Genomic DNA, 15048 nt, shown 5'->3' on the forward strand with positions numbered 1-15048 from the left:
TAACTGAGTGAAGATTTGTGCAGATTTATAGTCAGTATCACAGATCATTCTTGTTTTGAGTGTCAGATATAAAAAGAAACTGAGCAGCCAGGACAAATTGGTTGAAATAGAGACAGGGCAGGTGAGATCTAGAGTTCTTTAAGTCTCAGGGTGGATTGATGGCACAACAGGGAACATTCAGGCGGCTCAGGTTCACGGCTGTGATACTGGACTGTTTGGGGTCAGGGTGAGAAAGAATCAGGGGAGCATCAACTGAAGAACCATCTGATGCTGCTGCAGGTATAGTGTCACACCAGCCCCCCTGAGTGACTGATCTCACCACAGGCGCTCATGGTAGATCTACTCACAGGGTCAGGGCAGCAGAGGAGCATGGCTAACATGACCCTGACCTCTCAAAAGAATAATTTTCCCAAAATGTGACTGTAGTCAGTAAGCAGTTACTTCGCTTTAGGGCTCCAGACCGTGGACGTCAGTATATTGTCTGAGGTCAAAAGAGTCCTTTTTTTCACTGTGTTGACATTTAGACTGAACGGGGTAAAAATGCATTCAGGTATGTTTCCCATGCTGACTGAAACGACTTACCAGATTTCTCAGAACTAAAATATAGAGGGATTTACCCTGTCAGAGAGCTGAAAAGATGACTCAGACATGGAAATATTTGGACTGCTTTAAAGAAAATGAACTTGGCACCATTCTATTCTATATTGAATTCCCATTATTTAAAAATCTCTGTCATGTCTGTAACTTTGTGCTGATGCAGGTCTCTCTTGCAAAGGAAATTTAGAATCTTTATGGGATATTAAATGGTTTAATGAATGATTTGAGCCATTTGTCAATTTTTTGTCTTATTGGGATTTCGAGTGCAAGTTAGCTGTTGAGCTGTATATCCAATCTGCCTTCTCCATAGCTATTGAATAAAACAAGATCTTCCATTTGAAGTTTTGAAAAATCTGATTCATTCAGTTTCTCTAAACAGCCTGAGCTGCACAGTACAGATACTCTCTAGCCATACAGCTGCGCTAACTTTCCTCACTGATTATGCAGTGGTTGCACACATATATTTACTCTAATTAAAGACTTGCTACTGTATAGTCTGTTTGTTAGAAGAGAGCTGTCAAGCCAGGAAAATTTAGGAGATAATGAGATAAATACTAGACTTTTGGACCTACAGTGCAATCATTTGGCTGCAGATGGTATTGATTATGCTGTATGTTTGTTTAGAGAAACATCTATGCTTTTTGGGGGGGAGATGAGAAGGTAACACAGTCCTGCACGTGTCTTTCTTGTTGTTTTGATGTACTTAGGACTATGATTTTATATACTCACAGGCTCTGTAGAGGTGGACACTCAGGTTACTTGTCCCAGAACGAGCATTCTGGTTTTGAGGAATTCTCAGGGACTACACATTGATGGAGTTAATCTCTTCTGTTTTAATCTGGCTCATGGATATTAAGAACAGCCTCTCTGGCCCCGGTCCCATCACCTCTGACCCCCTCTGTAATCCGCCTCTCCCATCAGCTCATTAAGCCCGGGGAGTTCACACCTCTCGCCATGTTGGGCCCAGCTGTGTCCCCCTAGTGCCCAGGCCGGCCCGGGGTGTCAGGAAAGGCTGCCGGCTTCACAGGCGCGCAACAGGCCCGGGCCTCTGATCTCTGCTAAAAATGCTATAAATCACAGAGTGGAGGTGATGGTCCAAAGTACTCATTAAAGCAGGCAATAATAAATGTGGAGAGAATGAAAGGCTCTCTCTACCTGTCAGCCTGGACTGGTTAATGAGAGGAGCCTGTTGGAGTTTACTAATGACTGATGATTAGGAAAAGGGTAGATGGAGTGTTAACAAACGTTTAACTACAGCAGTGCTCGTAAATGTTTCACAGCTACAATAGGCACTACAATGCTTCCTCTGAGTGCATAAAAACCCCTTGTTGGATGTATTTATACCCACAATTTCATCCGTTTCAACTTAACTCAAACAGATTTTAACATTATGACTGATTAATATGAGTTTGTACAGTGTTTACACTTTAAAATGTCACAGTGAACCACAGTGACTCAGTCACTTTAATAGGATTTTGGCTTTGGTAGACTTTGATAGAACATTTGCTAATGGACAAGCCAGTCTCTCTATTCATCAACCTGACAAATAAATCTTCTTATGTTCATATTAATACCAAAGAAGGCGTTCTTCTGTAAAACATATTGGTAGACTGAGTGAAAAGTTGTAATGCAGCCACAATGAAAACTGAGGTCACATCCATGCTAATGCAACTCACTTGTTTTTCCTCCTTCTCTGGAGGATTTACAACGACACTGTGATGGTGTTTTTATCTATTCTCATAAAAAGGAAAAATCAAAATCATTGTTCAAAGCAGTGCTGAAATAATTTGTTAATTAACTGACATGTTGACTGAGAGAAGATTAATAAGCAACATTTTGGATGATTGATTTTTGAAGTCATTCGTTTGTCCCAGGATTTGAAATGTGATGATCGTCTACTCTTCCACTGTTCTTTGTTTCATATCATCGTAAATTGGGGTTTGGACTGTTGTTCACACAAAACAAGATATTTGGAGACATCGCCTTGGATTGTGGTAGACATTTAATAGGCTTAATGACTTATCAATAAATCAAACAAAAAATTAATTAATAGAAAATGAAAATAATCATTTGTTGGAGACTTGGTCCAAACTAGACAATAAAACTAGTATATGAAACCTTGAATGTGAATGTGAAACCTGCCTCATGACTTTTCCAAATTTCAGATCCGCATCATCGTGAACACAACCTTAGACACAACCGCATGCCTTTCAGGGCTCAGGAACACTACACATGCAATCAAATAAACATGCTCATATTCATTACCTGGGCTGGCCAGCTGCAGGAAAGCTAATATTGGACTTGGTGGTTTGGGTGGCGCGGTGTGGATTAGGAAGCAGTGTGGGTGTGAAAGAGCTCTCTTCAGAGCCTTATTGCCCCGCAGACTGAACCCCCCGGACGCAGGGCAACCTTCAGAGTCAATCCAAAGACTGCTTTCACAGCGCAGCCAGGTGGGACACAACGCAATAGCCAGACTCCTCAGGCTGACTCACACAGAGATTCAGGACTACAAATCCCACCTGATTCATTTGTATCTTATGCTCTTAGATGTGTTTCTCCCTTTTTACATAACCAAGATTAAATACTTCAGAGAAAAATGAAAGATTATACTGTGAGATTAAAGTAGCTCAATACATCTCAAATGAGATGTCTCCAAAAGACAAAGCAGATTGAAGTCAAAGTCTTGCTCTTGATGTTTATAGGAACATGAATGAAATTTTGTTGTTCAGTCTACTTTCTGCAAGAAAGAAATTTATAACATAACCTTCCATCAGCTCACATCATTATCATCGTGCTTGTAAGTCGTTCTCGTTTACTGAAAACATCAGCTTAGTTTGAAAACTGTTTTCTATGTTGAAAATGTAATAGAAGGAGGGAGAGGGAAGGAGGGAAGAAAAAGAGAAGTGCAGGCCTGACTGGATTAGGAGAGGGGCTGTTTTTCCTCTCCGTGTCAATGCACTCCTGCAGCAGGATAGATAGATAGTGACGGCCTGCCAGTTGGTTTTCATTACGTCCTCTGCACTTCAGACCTATACAAAAAAACGGTATCGCTCCCTTCCTCCTGCCCCCTCACAACTGAACACAGTTTCCCTCTGAAGGAAAGGTACAAAATTGTTCCTGAAAGTGAAAAAAAAATTGCCAGAGGGGACTTTTATTTTTCTAATATCCTCTTCAGACTTGAAGTCTCCCCCTGCATGCCTTTTTTCTTTTAAGTAAAACCCTGTCATCTACCCCGTGGGGGCTACGCTGGAATGCTACTTCAATATAAGATCTGTACCTTTACATTCTCCGTAATGCATGCCTATGTGTGTCCAAGTGGGTCTCCACACGGGGGGAGAGAGAGAGGAAGGCAGAGGGGGGGAGGCAGGGAGGTTTCAGTCAGGGATATGGAAACAAGGTGGAACTGTGCTTTGTTTGTTGCCCTCTGTGCATACCGACGCAAAATTGAACAGCAATAAAATAAGGCACAGATGTGCATTACTGGCTCAGACTTCAATTGTCCGCAACCTGGGAGGAGGCCTGATCACATGGTATTAAAAGGTGGACGGTCTGACTCTCTTTCTCTCCCTCTTAAAGGCCTGTTATCTCTCCAACATGCTGTGCTGCCTGGATGCCAGCATAGCGCACCGATAACCACAACCAGAACATCTCCCCTCATAGGTCTCCTCACCCTGTTCGTCTCGAGTCACGCCATGCTATACCTACGGGAGCGGTATGCTTCAAAGAGAGCAAACTTGCACACGCAACGGAGCCACAGCAGGCTGATTTTTAGAGGATAAGACAACTCCTGTCTGTTCTTTGAGAAGCATTGCCCTTTGACCCTTTGGCTTTAACGTTGACAAACTGAACTGTTCATTATTTCAATCAATCAGAAATTCCTTCCCGCGTGTGCCTCCTGCTTTAAATCACTTGGCATTAGCAGCGGAACTGCAGCAAAATCAAAAGCATGCAACCTAATGTGGCAGAAACAGAGAAAAAAAACACATTTTGATCTAACTAAGTGAAGCATCAAATATGCCATGCAGAGAAATAACACTGGAAACAAACAAAATAATCTTGAATCAGCTTAAACACATCAACCCCAGCTCCAAGGGCCTCGGGGACGTTGCTGTATGGTTCTGATGAACACACCTACTCCAGTCACGAGAAATGTCTTGCCAGACTTCGCTGCTGCTCTTCATTTTTGGTGGCAGTTTTCCAGAAAGTTTTTCAATAAAACCTTTGCCATCGTGATAGCCTTACATCTGTTTTGTTTCTATATAAGAAAATGCAATGCAGTAAATTGACCTATGAATCTCTGGGGATGTTTGATTTAAAGAGTCCCAGCCTGCTTTCCAAATGTTCTGATTTGAGTTGTATATGAATTAGGCATACACATGCATGCTTTTACTTATGTGTTAACCAGTGCTGTACAGTAACGTATTTCTTTGTCACACATTACAGTAACGTGATTACTTTTTTTCAGTAACGAGTAGTGTAAGGGCTGATATCAGTTTGCCATTTGTATGTTCAGTGGACAGACTGGTCTGGGACATGCTAGCTTGGTGTGGGGCTCGAGATGTGGGGGCGCAGTTAGCTGCCACCAAATGCACCAATGCAACTCCAGGTAACTCCAAAGTTATCTTATTGACATGTTGTGTTTTCTTAGCTGGCTTGCTAAGGTTACCCACTGGTTTAGTTCAGAGCTGGAGGATGTGAGTACATTGCAGCATCTTTAAGAGGACAAGACTTCATGCAGTCACTGCGGCTAACATCACGCTAGCTGTTGATGGTCAGTAAATATTTCCAAACTGTACGCTGGCTGGTTGTTAAACCAGAAAATCTTGTTTTTCTTCTTCTATATGTGTTAAACACAGAAGATGTAACATGTGGGCGTGGAGACTTTTGATGGAGCTGGGCTGAGTAAAGTAAGTAAGGAGTAATATCAATAATTACTTTTGATGTTGAGTAAAATAATGTAATGAGTAAAATATTACATTTTTGACCCCTTGTGTGCACAGATCCCAGCAAGCTTAAACTAGAAATTAAATCTGACCACTCTTTTGTTAGTTAATTCTTTCTTTTATTAACAGAAATTAGAAATGGTGGAGATTTATTAGACATGACCTGATTTAACCTACAGCTAGACTTGGTCGAGGTCATTATATCACTACTTGTTGCTCTTCTCATTGATTATCTCCACTTATTGTGTCTTTTTCAATCTGTTTGTGTTTGTTTTTGTTGTGTATAAAACACATGTCAGGAAGACAGAGGGGAAACCAGGAGACAATCCAAATGGACGTTTACTCTGCAGTGCTAGCCAAGCAGAGGGGGACAGAATGGGAACTGTTTTCAGCTCCAGAGCCTGCAGATTTTTCCAGATAGCATATCTGCCTCTTTAATTCTGCCAGAAAGGGTTTGTATGAGACCCAGACCCTTCAGCAAGCATCAGTCTGTTGATGCAAAGCAGAGCAATTACAATTCCTGCCCAAATTGCAGAACTCACTCACTTCTCCAAGCTGAGGCTTCAGTGGGTTGGACTCTGCATCACAAGACCACTGTGTACACGCTGTACTCTTATCTTCTGTAGCAGAGAAGCTAAAGATAGGGATAAAGAGCTACAGAGCTACCGGGATGGGAAACAGGATCGCTCAAATAACACACAGACAAGTAATCTCTACACTAATCACACTAATTACTTCACTCAAAGGGGGGTTTGGTCTGAATATTAGCCTTCAGGCATCGTATTCCTTTTATCTTGGGTAGTTAGCTCTGTTAGTGAAAAAAAATCCACCTGAAGAGGGGAAGAGGTTCAAATCTCTCTCTCTCTCTCTCTCTCCCTCTCCCTCTCTCTGTCTCACTCTCTCTTTCTCTCTCTTTTCCTTTTTTTTTACATTAGATAAAACAGTTTTCAGAATTCTTGAACATTACATCCGATTTCTTTGGATGATGTAAAGAAACAAGAGATATGGTGAACAGTGGCACTTTAATGTGATTTGTACTGCACACTTCCAGCATCTTATGGAGGAAATCCATTACTTTTTGAAAATAAACTTCATTCACTTTCATTTTTATACTTAGATAACAACTTGTAAAGTAGTGTTTGCTCTTCATTTTCTGTTCAAATAACTGTGAGCAGCAGCTTATAGATAAGATACATGTCATTTAAATTAAAAAAAAAAAAAAAAAGAAGTTCAGGCAGGTTGAATGCAGTTTCTTCTTTCATATCTAAAGAAGGTGCAATCTCAGATTTCTAATTCTTGTTTAAATTTACAAAAACTGTGATTCAGAGTAACATGTCAGATCTTAAATTGAGTGGTTTTCCTATTTAGTCCAAATGGTAGAGCGGCTGATTTAATAAAATATTGGGTCAGATTACTTCAGATTAGATGAAACCTGATCCTGATGATCCCTGCAGGAATCCCAGGAACACTGTGGGTCCTTCCAGCAGCAAACAGCACAACATAAAAAGTTCATATAGAAGGTATTATACATAATATGGATGTTAATGTTTATCAGTTTAAAATCAGTGCCTCTATGTTCAGTGTGTAATCTATCTAAAGCTGTGACCCCATGGCAAGATGTTTAGTTTTCCAATAGCACCTTGAAGTGGATTCATACACGGTCAATTAACACCCATAATACATTTCAGGAGCAAACATAGTTTGGGGGGAAGCATTTATGTTCATCTTTGATGTAAGCAAGCAGAAGTGAACAGTGTTAAGTGTGCGTTGTCTTTGAGAGTCACCCGAGTGAACGGTGTGTGTGTGCGTGTGTGTGTGTGTGTGTGTGTGTGTGTGTGTGTTGTGAGCCTGTGGGCCCCTGCTACAGCAGGTTGTGTGTGAGAGCTGCTGGTGCTGTGTGACCATCCCGCGGTGTGAGAGTGAGGAGCTGGAATCATCCGAACCCCCTGCTGCAGCTCCAACATCTGCTCGCCCGCCGTAACCAATCAGAAGGGAGAGCTCGGAGCCGTGACGAATCAGCCTACTCGGTGATCTTTTCAGGGGATCCTGGTGGAAGAGTTGGAACAAAAGCCAACCCCCACCACCCCGAAAAAACTCCCGCTGCATCCACCCTCTCCATCCTCCCCACAGCCTTCTGGCTTTGATATCTTACACCCCTGCGTGGAGGAATAGCCTCCCCTGTTCATACCCCCACACACACCCCACCTCAATACAAATAATCCCATGGATCATGACAGAAAAATGATGAGGGTTTTAGTATCCTGTACATGGTTGACATATATCTACCTCAATTCCTCAAGGAAAGGTTTTTTTGTGTCCGTTCTTCCTTCAACTTTCACAGGATAAATTGAGATATTCCTATACTGGAATATGTGGGCCTTGTCCAGTGAGACAGATCTCATCTGCAACCTCTGCGCTCAAAGTATCTATCTCGTTACTCATCTCTTATCTAGACATTCTCACTTTAAGCAGAGATAAAACTCTAACAGCCTGAGGATACACAGGCGTCATGTGAGCAGACATAGCAACACCAATCTTCCAATAAGAGATTATCAGACCACAGAAATGCAATTCATGCAGAATAAATCAGACTCTCAAAGACGTTTTAGGGGTCAATGTTACATTTTATTTGTGAAAAAAGACACACTAACTTTTGAACTGAACCAGACGGCTCTGTAAGAATGGTCCAGACAGTCAATCCTTTGGCCAGCCCAGCTCAGCAGGCTAATGACATGGCTCTCTCTGAACATCTGAGGAATTGGCAGACAGGCAAAGGGAGGACTGGGTTCACTGAGTGAAGTGCAGAAGGTAATTATGGGATGGAGTAATGTAGAGACAGACAGAAGAGACAGGGGGCACATCGAAATATGTGGCATAGGGCCCATTGACACAATGGGTACCCGCACAGGGATGACATCCACTCCATCCAGATGATAGGCCGTGACCAGCTAGAATTACTCCGTGCTGAAATATGTCCTCTCGAGGCTCATACGATCCTGTTGTCTTTCAGAGGGACTTCAAACATTCAAAAGTTGAGTTGACTCTGCCAAACACTGACACATTATAGCACATAAATCATGCTCAATAGATATATGATACTTACTCTCCAGCTTTTGTCTTGCTTTCCACCGAGCGCTATGAAGTGCCAGTTTTAGAGGGTGAGGTGGCGGTCGTTGCTCTCTTATGTGACATACTGGAGCAGAGGTGAGAGGTGAGAGCTCTTTCCGGGCTAATCCTGATTTAATCTCTGTAAACTAAGAAGAAACCAGAAAATCCTGCACACCAGGTCATCAGGTAAGATAACCCAAATCTTACATGATTAGTTGTTGAATCATCATAACTAAATAAAGTCTCTACAATTGACAGAGTTTGCAGGAGAGTTGCGTTTTTTCGTTGTATGGTCCTTTACTTGATTTGCTCTCATCTCTCCAGTGATCCGGCTATCATCAAAGAAGGAGGGCGCCACAGCTTGCATGGCTCTGGTTTCAGAGCAGATGTGCCCGGGTATCAGGGATCACCTGGGGAAGCCTCGGCCTCCTGGCAGGACCAGCTGCCCTCCTAGAACAGGTGCCTAATGGCTATAAAATCAGGTTCGGTCAGTTCATCGTTACCACTTGAATTCGTGCATTAGTCAATCCTCTCCCTTTCATCCTCTAGGCTGTCAGCTCTTATTTATCTAATTGGTGTTACTGGTGAAGAGGCACTGACCCGCCACCCTTCACCCCTTCCACCAGCCTCCCTCCTCCTCCTCCACGAGGCCCTACCCCGGCCCTCTCATTGGCCCTTAGACCTCATGTCTCCAGCTCCGTACATGCAAACCCACTACTTTTATGCACCCTTGCACATTGAACTCTGTTTAACCCGTAGTGAGCAAAGGCTCATCACCAGTGACAGGTCAGACCCGGCTGACCGTCTCACCGCCAAGAGACTGAAGAGGGCCACGGATCTGGCCTTTAGGCCATGTTCAAAGTGAAAACACCCATGAAAGTACCTGTATGTTTTAAAAACACATGGTACCTTCTCAACTACAGGCACCGTTGAGAAGATGAAATACAGACCTGGATGTCTAGTTTGAAGACTTGTCAGATGCCAAGACACTGCAGCGGTTTGTACTCTTTTGAGGCTATGATAAATTATTATGGCAGAAATAAAATGCTCCTCCAGCTCAGTACTTGTGAGATAAACAGCAGAGTTAGCACAATGCTACACACATGCACATGCTATAAGGTATTCTGTCTGTTATGTTCATTTGATTAACCAGTCCACTAATTTGCCAGATGACGTTGGACAATGTTGCTGCTGCTGCTGCTGCTGCTGCAGTAGTTGAGCTAGAATTAGACCAGATCAGTGAGCTCAGTACTCCATCTGTGAGTCAGTCACATTGCAATGCATCATAATCTCTTTTTTCCCTGTGATCCAGCAACAGGTTGCATCCTCTAGGTTATTTTTGTGGTCTCACAGATATTTACAGTCCACCCAGAGTCATAAAATGTTGCCCAGGGCAAAAACAACATTTAAATCCAATATTTCCACAGACTTCACCGGGTTTGGTTTTGGACTGAACATGCAAGTGCTGAGGTCACTGATGGGGCTAAGCCAACATCAACCTTTTCTCTTTTTTTAAGCCAGAACACTGTGGCAGTATTGAAATAGCTGTGGAGGCTGCATTTTATGACGCATCGTATTGTCGGCCTAAACACGACCTTAATCTACTGTCTACTTCTGTGTTTCCCTCTGTAGGAGCCGCAGTGCACTGACTCATGAGGACGGAGAAGTAGATATCCTACTGCAGGGATATTCGACAGAGTTATAAAGACCAGTGGACAGACAGGAAGTGTGGAAGGCTGACAGGAAGAGAGGCCCGATTTTACTGCGCCAGCGCTAAACGGGAGTTTCGAAATGGAGAAAGCAGAGAGGACAAGAGCAAGGAGGAGGAGGGGGGAGGAGTTGAGTTGACTGCCTGAGAAACGAATACTGGCTCACTGAAAGAGTTTCAGTCAGGAAGGCACAGTGGCTGGTGGGTAATTTATAGCACAGAAAGGCTTGTAGGGTGAAAAACATTATTTTAGCGGCCCCCACATCCTAATAGAAGCCAGATGTGGAGGGATTAACAAAGACCATTCCCCCTTCTCTTTCTCCCTTACTCTAACTCTCCCTCTCAAACCCTTTTTCGCCCTCCCCCCTCCTCTAACTCGAGTCCCTACTGTCTCATTTTCTTCCACTCTCTCTTTCATACTCAATCTCAGGCTTTCCTCCGCCACTCCGGCATATTTTTCCATGAGAGCGCGAGATGCACTGGGAATACGAGAGCAGTCAACACTCTGGTTTTTGAGGTGAGACTTAGGAAAGCGTCATTGAGCCTTTCCAAACAGATCCTCTGTTTATCCCCGCTCCCTGCTCGTGTGCAAACGGGAGCTTTGTGGTCACTGATGTCACTTTACTCCAGGAGCTGGAGGAGGTTGCCAGGCCACACGTCAGGCAGCAACAAAATAGCCTGGCATCACTTTACCCAATGATATCAGGATGCAATTTGTTTCCCTTCACAGCGAGTTCTCCTGGCCGCTAGAAAGGTATGATTAAACAGTAGAGAGATACTGTTGTAATGTGGCGCCAGGATCTTCAAAAGCTCTTTATAGTTGTGAGCTCGTGGCAGCATCACAAAAGCCAAAGTGCCATTACCTGGCATGGCTTTGAAGGCCAACCAAGCCTGCGCACAGCAGACATGCCGAAACCCATATCAGCTGCGTAAGCCAACTGCAGCGCCAAAAGACAGATAGATGAGAAAGTAGGACAGATGTTTCGAGTCTGTTTGAGTGCATTAATCACTAAAATGTGTTGAGGGAGAGAGCTGCCAATGAAAAGGTCCTGCGTTCCTTTCAGCAGAATGGTATCAGTTCCAAAGTCAACACATTATGTAAATTGAATAAAATTATTTGCGCTCTTCCCTCAACACTTACATCATCACCTGGGAATAAAAGCTCAATGTTGCAACCTGTGTTGCAACCTCAGAGGACCTCTGGCGCTGAGATGAAGTGCACTGAGTCAGGGCAGGTGCGTCTCTGAAGGTTCGAGGTGAAGTTTGCTTTGTGGCAGATCTAAATTGTGCCTCACATGAACAACTGACAGCATGTTTACATTGAGTTTTCTCAGTGTTTTTGTATGTGTATTTATGTTTGAGTGTGTTTGGTTATACAGTATAGTTCATAGTTTGATGTTTTGTGTGTATATAGGTATGTAACTATATGTTTATGCTTCTGTCTGTGTATTTGTATGTGCACGTGCTTGTGTGTGTGTTTTAGTGTGTTGTCGTCTGTAGTGCTTAACTGTATTTTCACGTATGTACGTAATTGTGTTGGTATTTACTTTTATCTGTGTGTATGTGTGTGTGTGTGTGTGTGTGTGTGTGTGTGTGTGTGTGTGTGTGTGAAAGCAGCAGGGGCAGGAGCTCAGAGAATGACAGCGTGTCTGTGGCGGGCAGAAACCCGAACTCTCTGATCTCGTCTCAGAGTCTCCTGCCTCCCAGCTGTCACTGTGCCTCTGGCATCCTACTCGGCCTCTCGCCCCCCTCCCGCTCCCTTTGAAGACGGCTACCCAGGAAATTGAAAGCTGTTTTCAAACAAAGACAAGAGAGGAGAGAAGAGTACAGACACTGTGAAAAAGGGAGTGTGTGAAAAGAGGGTGATGGAGAGGTTTTAGGTTAAAAAGGGTTAGAGATGTTCTTCAGTGAGGCAAAATCTATCTTTACTGTCTGCGCTATAGTTAATCAAATGCTGATCAGACAGTATCATCTGTGATGACGTGCTTCCTTCCTGGCTACAGCTACTTAAAACAGTGTGTGCATTTGCGATGACATTTTATATCCTCTGAAATTTGACATTTTTTTGCATTAAATTGTTGAATTGTGTTTATTTATTTGTTCATTTAGATCAGTTAAGTGTCCCAGGCTTACCCTATACATTAAATAGGCAAGTTTGAGGCATTAAATGGTTGGTTTACTTTAATCACAATAAAGCTAACATATTTTCCTCACAATTTGCCTCCTTTGTATAAGGGTGGCCGCAGACATTTTAGAGACATGGATATACCACAATGGGTATATGAGAAAAATATGTTTTTTAGGAGCCCCAACTTCAGAATAATTTTAGAAACATGTGCTCCAGTGGAGAGCTTTAGTGTCCCATGATTGTCAAAACACTGTCTCATGCTATTTCATGGTGGCATTGCTGTTGTAGACACTGAATACTTTTATTGTTGGGAGCATTAAAAGGGCACAGTTAAAGGAAACTAAAATAATCTATCCAGCATCTTCAATTTTAGAAAGACGTAGGTATAGTTTAGCACTGGAAATTTTTGAAATCATCTACATGAAGCCTCACAGTGGATTTCAGAATGATGATGTCTGCTAGTTGCTTTTATCACAGGGGTTAACAGGTTTGTATGCTTTCCCTGTCCCATGGGTTTCTTCCCCCAGTATAAACACCTGCGAGCCTGGTAGACTGAAGACTCAAAACCAGTGTGAGTGTGAATTTGAGTCTATCTGAATGTTAGTAGCATGTTCTCCCTGCTTTTTGCACACAACTCCTTCCCTGCAGTGCCCCTGAACAGAGATGTGCAGCTATGCAAAATGGATAAATGGATTTCAACTTCAAACTGATGCAGGCCCCTTAATCGTACAGAGCTGAAGCAGCGCTCATTCCTCGGGCCAGAAAGTTCAAGAGGGCAACTTGATTCCCCCAATAAAACGTATTTTATGGAGAACTGTCTCCTATTCTCAAACGACAACACATGGATGAACCAAATCCACAAACCTTATGTACACTTAGGCCAGGTGTGTGTGTGTATGTGTGTGTGTGTGGACAGGAAAAGTAATTGCTCTTTCAGATAGAGCATATTGTCAAGGCACACGATCTCTCTATTGGCTGTCCTGCATGGCTGTCAGGTTATGTGGGTGGGCTTACCTAGTCACAAGACCAGTGTTAGTTTGAAAAGGGCGTGCCGGAGTGATTAAGATAGTAAAGCATACATAATATACAATACAGAAACAGATGAAACAACCAAAGTCTGTTCCTATCTTTAAACATCTTCCTGGCGCCCCAGGGCCCGCCCATAACACCAGAACCGGCATCAGCATGTGCCACATCAGAATTAGATCAACATTAACCTTAAATTTTACAATTAAATTTAATTTCCAAATGTGGCATAGAGAAATGCATGCCCCTACATAATAGAAACACATGTGCTCACACACATCTACATACACAGACATGAAGAACTAAATAAAGTATATTCTCAAAAATCAACATGTAAGATAACGCTCTAACCAAGGAGCAGGTAATAGTTTAAGGCTTTATTGAGGGGAAAAGTGGTTTGGCAGTTTCAGTACAAACTAATATGAATGCACAACAGTACAGAAAAAGTCATAAGAAGAAGAAATGTGCTTTTATACACTTTAAAAGTTATCGATTGTGAGGTGGAAACGAGAAAGAAAGTGGGAAAAGTGTCTACAACAAAATAATTAAGATGAAGAAGAAAACAGCTTGTTCAAAACACTGAAACATCTTGAAAACAGGTGGTTAAGAAAGCAGGAGTTGATGCAAGAATACTAGAAAATAAACCAAACATGCATCAGAACAAATGACAAAATAAACTAAAGAATACAAAAAATTAAATAATATTATTATAAGCTTTAGTTGTAACAAAACCAACAGTACAAGTGCAACAAGAAATATCATCCAAAACAAGCACAGTAAATAAGTATTACCAAAGTAGAGTAATCAAATACATGAATACAAAAACAAACAGGTTAAAACGACCACTGATAATAAATGTTACGGCAGTTAAATCTTTACTCGATAATGAGTAAAGGATGGGAGTTGTCTGACCACGTGTTCACAGTGTTTTTATAACAGACGAAGCAGAGGCCTCTGACCTGACATCCTGCTCCGTCTGAAGTCTTCAAGACTCCCAGGGAGAGAATCTCTGTTACAGTAGAGCTTCCTTCAAACTTTCCCTCCTCATGTCTTCGAGACAATACAGGAGTGTGCCAGAGCACCGGGGTTCCAGTAGTTCTGCTGAGGTTTACACTGGAATAACATTTAGATGATCCATGTCTCAGAGGACAGGAGCCAGGCAGAGGGCATATGGTTGTGTGGTTTGGCCCAACGGCCGACAGCCGAAAAGACAGGCAAACAAACAGTGATGGACAGGTGGGCGTCACACGGGTGTGGAACAGCCAGACTGGCAGTCAGATGGAAAGCAGCAGCGGAGGATCCAGAGTGGCATCTTGGCACGAAGTGTTAGACCGACGCACAAGTCTCCCAGCCAACAATAATGTCTGCCTCATTAGATCTGGACCACGAGACTGACCAGTTGTTCCAGTGGGGAAAGAGCTCGTGAAGCGCTCCTGGTCAGGACTGTAAAGTTTATAAACGCAACAGATGGATTAACACACTGTTAAATAACAAGGTAGAGAGCTTTGGTTCCCTTTTTATGGTAATGAGAAACTTAG

The 15048-nt window shown here is 42.7% G+C and overlaps 1 long non-coding RNA gene across 4 annotated transcripts; it reads left to right on the forward strand.

Annotated features, from left to right (window-relative positions):
• Positions 1 to 8553: 8553 nt before the first annotated feature.
• LOC121898315 lies at positions 8554 to 12610 on the forward strand. Of its 4 annotated transcripts, none has more exons than XR_006096431.1 (6): positions 8554 to 8834; positions 8973 to 9107; positions 9198 to 9645; positions 10281 to 10557; positions 10787 to 10873; positions 11971 to 12610. It is a non-coding gene; the product is annotated as an uncharacterized LOC121898315 (long non-coding RNA). The 4 variants fall into 4 exon arrangements; XR_006096428.1 differs by having other exon boundaries at positions 11974 to 12610; XR_006096429.1 differs by lacking the exon at positions 9198 to 9645 and having other exon boundaries at positions 8973 to 9130; positions 11974 to 12610.
• The last annotated feature ends 2438 nt before the right edge of the window (positions 12611 to 15048 follow it).

This window comes from Thunnus maccoyii, chromosome 6, assembly GCF_910596095.1.
Source record: "Thunnus maccoyii chromosome 6, fThuMac1.1, whole genome shotgun sequence".
Classification (NCBI taxonomy): Eukaryota; Metazoa; Chordata; class Actinopteri; order Scombriformes; family Scombridae; genus Thunnus; species Thunnus maccoyii.